Source organism: Felis catus, chromosome B3 (genome assembly GCF_018350175.1).
Source record: "Felis catus isolate Fca126 chromosome B3, F.catus_Fca126_mat1.0, whole genome shotgun sequence".
NCBI classification, from domain to species: Eukaryota; Metazoa; Chordata; class Mammalia; order Carnivora; family Felidae; genus Felis; species Felis catus.
Window position 1 is genome coordinate 63584043 of NC_058373.1, and position 6000 is coordinate 63590042.

General features: G+C 44.5%; 1 long non-coding RNA gene across 1 annotated transcript in view; it reads left to right on the forward strand.

The window, feature by feature from the left end:
- The window catches only part of LOC123385983, a 159280-nt gene extending 153615 nt beyond the window's left edge, over positions 1–5665 (forward strand). The window contains exons 3-4 of the long non-coding RNA XR_006599326.1: positions 4261–4329; positions 5534–5665. This is a non-coding gene — a long non-coding RNA (uncharacterized LOC123385983). The remainder of the gene's footprint in view (positions 1–4260; positions 4330–5533) is intronic.
- The last annotated feature ends 335 nt before the right edge of the window (positions 5666–6000 follow it).

Below are 6000 nucleotides of genomic sequence, written 5' to 3' on the forward strand. Positions count from 1 at the left end.
TCGCGGTCTGTGAGTTCAAGCCCCGCGTCGGGCTCTGTGCTGACAGCTCAGAGCCTGGAGCCTGTTTCAGATTCTGTGTCTCCCCCTCTCTGCCCCTCCCCCGTTCATGCTCTGTCTCTCTCTGTCTCAAAAATAAATAAAACGTTAAAAAAATTAAAAAAAAAAGACTCATCTTCAGCAGCCTACATTGGCATGGCCTTACCAGTTATTAAACTGCTGGAATAATTCAATGCCAGTAGACAAAAAGCTGGCCCCTAAAGCCCCTGAATGCCCTCTCCCCTCCTCCCTGCTCTGCTCCAGCTGCCCTGGTCACTCACCTGAAAAGTCTGGGATGTCCCCATAATCTAACAACAAATGGAATAATCTAGCAACAGCAGTGCTCCTCAAAACCCTGGTCCAACACTCTGGCTGGTGCCCACATCATGCCCCTGTCTCACTCATTCCTGACTGTTTTGTTAAAAATTTTTTTTTTTAACGTTTATTTATTTTTGAGACAGAGAGAGACAGAGCATGAACGGGGGAGGGGCAGAGAGAGAGGGAGACACAGAATCAGAAGCAGGCTTCAGGCTCTGAGCTGTCAGCACAGAGCCCGATGCGGGGCTCGAACTCACGGACCGCGAGATCGTGACCTGAGCTGAAGTCGGACACTTAACTGACTGCGCCACCCAGGCGCCCCATTCCTGACTGTTTTGAATGTCACTCTCTTTCATTGCCAGTAACCACAGAGCAGCCACATGGTAAGTGTTTGATAAACATTTATTGAGTGAAGTGTATGATTACTGCAAAGGAGATGTGGACATGGCTGCAGAGTGCGACTCAGCTGGCCCTGCAGTTGTGACAAGGGCTGTGGCTCTGTTTCCTTATCTAAAGGGTCCCAGGAGCTTCTCAGCAGAGGCGTTTCTTCTAAGTATGCATACCATCCCTATAATGTCTGGTTTTTGAGGCCTCAGATTCAAACCAGGGAATGCTGCAACTGAGGGGTTAGGGGGAGAGTGGAATGAGGGGGCAAAAGGGCCAAGGACAAGTTCAAATTCTCCCCTCCTCTGAATCTCTGGACCTCTGAATGTTTGCTCCATGATGGAGGGATGAGTTGACAGGAATAAGGAGAATTGCCTCCTCCAGACAGCAATGCCTTAGGCCAACCCCCTTATTTCCCTATATGAAATAATTAAATTTTGACACAGTTTAACACATGTCTTTGTTTCTTGGGTCAGGAAACAGGCATCTCAGAGCATAGCCCAGGGGATATGGAAGAGGAGGCAAAATGAAGTGCAGTGTTTGGCCTCTGTCAGAAAAGTGTGCTAATTATGAAGGTGAAGACAGAGGGCAGGGAAAGAATTCAGGTTGCACCTCAAGGGAACCTCTATTTCACAATCCATGGGGATAAAGCCCCTTTAGCTGGCCTGCCATGGCAGCTGGGAAACCTGCAGTGATAAAACTTGCCGTAAGGCAAGGGAGTGACTGCCTTCAACTCTCAGACCTTTGCCTCTGGGTGACTTCCATGAGGAGAAGTGGTCAGAAGGCACAGGGATATAGAAGAAACATTTGTAAGTCAAACAACAGCATTCATGAGTAAGCCTCAGGTCCAACCTTACTTGGATCTCATTTATTGTAAGTGGGGATAAAAAGGCGAATGAATTATAATTTTTGCTCTCAGGGACTTTGGTTTAAAAGGGAAGATGATGGTGCATAAAGATAATCGTATTGAGTATGGAAGAAAGAGTCATGTGCCCAAGGAGTTTAGACACCAGAAACATTATTTTCTATAGGGCAGATGATGCTTCATGGGGAAGGTACCATTTGGGGTTTGAAGGCTGTGTGGGTTTGGCTATGTTACGATGAAGGAGAGACTGTTCTAAGTGTTTAGGGGAGTAGTGACATGATCCGAGCTGTAAATAGTGCACTGGGTGGGTTCAGGGTGGGAGGGGAGAAAAATGTGAGGCCAAGGGTGATAATTCTACTGGTTGGAGCCACAGCAATTGAAAGGCCTGAAAGGTGGTGGTCGGCTGGAGAACTGCCTACTCACACAGGCTTTGACACACAATTAGTCTTGGGAGGAAGCCTGGGAGAAGGAGGCTGTGAAAAAAAGGAAAGTCTGAAATCTAGGTGAAAGTCTGGAAGAATGGCAGAGCCATTTTCATAAATATGAGACCCCAGAGAAACAAAAAGTATAGATGAAGAGGTCCCATTGAGTTTGGTGTAGTTTTTGTTGCACTTAAGAAGCTAACAGGATGGAGGATGAAGAATATCACGTGGGCATTTAGAGTGGAAGACAAGCTGAGGGTGAAGGTTAGGAGTGAGCTTCACATTTGGGGGTGAAGTATATGAAGGTGAAAGAGGCCCCAGGCAATAATAGATTGCCCAAGGATAGACTCCAGAGAGCAAATGGGCCATAAGCATGTACTAACAGCAATCCCAAGGAAATAGACATGGGGGTCCGGGAATTCCTGGGGCACCCCTGGTCACTGGCTTTGCATGTGACCACCAGAGCAGATGAACTGGGAGAAGTAGCTCTAGAAGCTGAGAAGGTTGACCTTTGGAATCTGAGCAGTATCTAGTCCCAGATTGCTGAGGAAGTTCCTGGGTTTTAGCATGGAAGTTCCAGAGTCTCAGGAAACCCCACCAATCTCAGGCAAATGAGACAGCTGATCACTCTCTGTATGTCAGACCTCACTGATGAGAACCCTGCCATAAAATTCTAGCAGAAATAAACTGTCTCGCCTTCTTACCAAAGGATGAAACCTTTCTTGTTGAGGCAAATGTGCATGAGAAAAGCAACTTTGTTCACAGGTCACTCAGCAGCCCTGCCATGTGTCCAAAAGATGAAGTTTTACTTGGATGAAGCTGATCAGATTTTCCCCCTAAGGGCCAGTGTTCATACTTGAGACTTGTCAAATGGGCTCCAGCTTTGGGGAAAAATGGACAGACCATTCATGTTTTGATGTTTGCATCTATGAGCTTGACAAGAATGGGTTTTTCACTATTGGGTGTTCTTCTTTTGTTGTGCATGTCACCTGGTTGGACTGTGGGCCTTGGTAACGGGTGAGTGACAGAAGAGACATAAGAAGAACGTCAAGAAATATGAAATTTGATATTTAAGGCTTCAACTTGAAAGAAAACTCAGTGCAAGCGGATGTGTTCAACCAAGGTCCCCCTGCCTCACTTAATGGAAATAAGCCAACAACCATCTTTGTTCTTCCATGCATGGTGGCTCTTTGGAAAACTCTTATCAAAATTATCTACCCAAAAACACTAGATGCTTTTGATATGTTCAGCTCCAAACTAGGCTATGTGGGAGAGTAAAATAGAAGAAGGAGAAGGAGAAGGTGATTGTAGATTGCTTGTTTTAAGTAATGACATAGAGGAAAATATACCTGACACAAGTAGAGAACAATGTGAAAGAAAATCTGAAAATTTTCCATTTTGTGAGGCATAAAGAAATAGGTGCTCTAGGAATTCAGAAGAGGAAGTGTGAGGCGGTGAAGTCCTTGAGGACTTCATGGAGGAAGGGGAGCTTTTGCTAACCTTATAGAAAAGAGGAAGCTGTGTGAGGTTCATACTTCATTCTCTGGTAGGGCCCAGCTTCACCTCTATTTCTTTGCTTTTGCTTTATCACTAATGACTGTGTTTAAAACATGATAGATCAGGTGCTAGGTGGGAACAGAAGTTTCAACTTGTTTCTCTTCCCTGCAGTCATTCCCAGGTTGATGAACAAACTGTAGCTTGTTTTTTATTCAATTTCCAAACCTTCAATTCAGCCATGTACCATTGGGTAGATACTGGTGTCATTAGTTTTTGTGTTATATTGAAAATGATGAGAGTTTCCAGTGTTTCTTTTCTCTCTCTCTTATGTTTGCTGAGGCAGAGGAGTTGGAATCATATTTCTAAGAATCGTTCATTTTCCTGCTACAGTCCAATGAGATAAGATTGACTTTACTCTTCATCTTGTCAGTATTTGGTCATTTTCTCAAGTTATACCAAAAAAAAAACCCACATGGGATTCAGCTTGACCCTGTTTGGCTTATGTTTCTGGATAATCTAATGTTTAGAAAATGACCCTGTCAGGCCCTTCCTTAGCTGGGACAACTGCGCTTGAGCTGGGTGCCACAGAGCTTGAGTTCAACAGCCTGCAAGGCAAAAGCTGAGAGCTCTGAGTGACTCACTCTGATTTCCTTGTGGGGGCCCAGTTTGCACCACTTTCTTGGTAAAGCAAACCTCTTCAGAACATGTCACAATCACTGCGTCCTTCATTTTTTGCAGAAAAGAGGAACTGCAATTAGACACGAAGCTTATTGGAAGAAGGCTTAGAAATGGAGTGGACATGCAAAAGTGAGTCCAAGAGCCTGCATGGGTGGTACATGAGGACAGTGATGGGGCTGTGGGGAAAAGTAGGGGAATAAGACAGTACCCCTCTTCCAAGGCAATGGAAAGGGGCAAGCAGAGGGCTGTGGGGCACTCCACACAGAGTGATGAAACACCATTCACTCTTTATGTGTGTCTTTCACTAAACTTGCAAGGTTGGGCAAATAGTGTGGTTCCTCCCTGAAGGCTGATGTCCCAACTTTTGTGTTGGCTTAGTGTGACTAACATGGAGAAATATTAGAAGTAAAGAACTTTGGTGAGTCTTGACTCAAGGGGCTGCTTGAAAACCACCACGACTGAATTCCTAGTTGTTGACGTTGCGTATCCTATCCTGTTCACGCTCAGTGCCTGGCATGTAACAAATGCTTGTTGATCGGGTGAATAAATGCATGGGACTCATGAAAGAACTGTTTCTTTTTTTAATGTTTATTTATTTATTTTGAAAGAGAGAGAGAGCAAAGCGGGGGAGGGGCAAAGAGAAGGAGAGAGACAATCCCAAGCAGGCTGCGTGTTATCAGCGTGGAGCCTGACACAGGCTCGATCCCACAACTGTGAGATCATGACCTGAGCCAAAATCAAAAGTTGGATACTTAGCCAACTGAGCTACCCAGGCGCCCTGAAAGAACTATTTTTTGAAGGAAAGGGAATGAATAACAGGCTTGCCCTTTTCTTGGCAGTCATTACAATGAATACTCTCAAACATAAAGATCGATCAAATATTCCAGCCATGTCAGCTGCCCATCATCATCTTCCCCATGCCTGCCTCCTCATTCTCTAGACTTAAGCATGGTTAGGTGAGAATAACTCGCAATATCTTAAAAATGTGACAGAGTGGGCTTTTGATCTAAATGTTTTTTATTAAGCCAGCTTTTTTAGTGAGTCTAGTTAATGTCGCTATGGACACAAAGGATGGATTCAAGCTTTGCCTCCTGCCTCTGACTTGTCCATTGCCACTTGCCACAGAGGGAAAGCGTTAGGAGTTCAAGGCCCTTTTTTGTTTACTTCAGAGTCCTCCTGCTGCTCCATTAGATGCCTGTCTAGAATTGCAGAGAACAGACGTTGGGACTTGAAAAGTTGCATATGCTGACGTGTCCGGGGCTTTGTTATCATTTTGTGGAAAGTCTTGCACTGCTCTTAAAGTTCGTGAAAAATTATGTTTTCACCACCTCAGGGGGACCAACCCAAACATTTGCTAAATTTCTGCCTGAATTGTTTGGAGTCTTTTTATGGATGAAAGATGCGTGCTTCACAACCTCCTCACTGCTGGACCGGGGTGGTAAGATTTCCTTTGGCTTAAATACACACACACACACACACACACACACACACACACATACACATGCACGCACAGTACAAGTGGGGGGAATCCCTGACGGAGATATAGTAATGTTGTCAAAAGAAATGACTCTTATAAATAAATAAATAAATAAATAAATAAATAAATAAATAATCAAATATGTAGACTCAGAGCAGTTGGAGACATAACATGGACCAAGTCAGTTCTGACCTAGGCCTGGAGAGCTTCTGTTCAATTCTGGTTAGATTTAACTCCTATTTACAGTGACAGGGAGTGGATATAAGTGTCATCTGGCTCACATTAGGAGTCTTGTCTCCCGCAACAGAACCTGTTGTACCAGG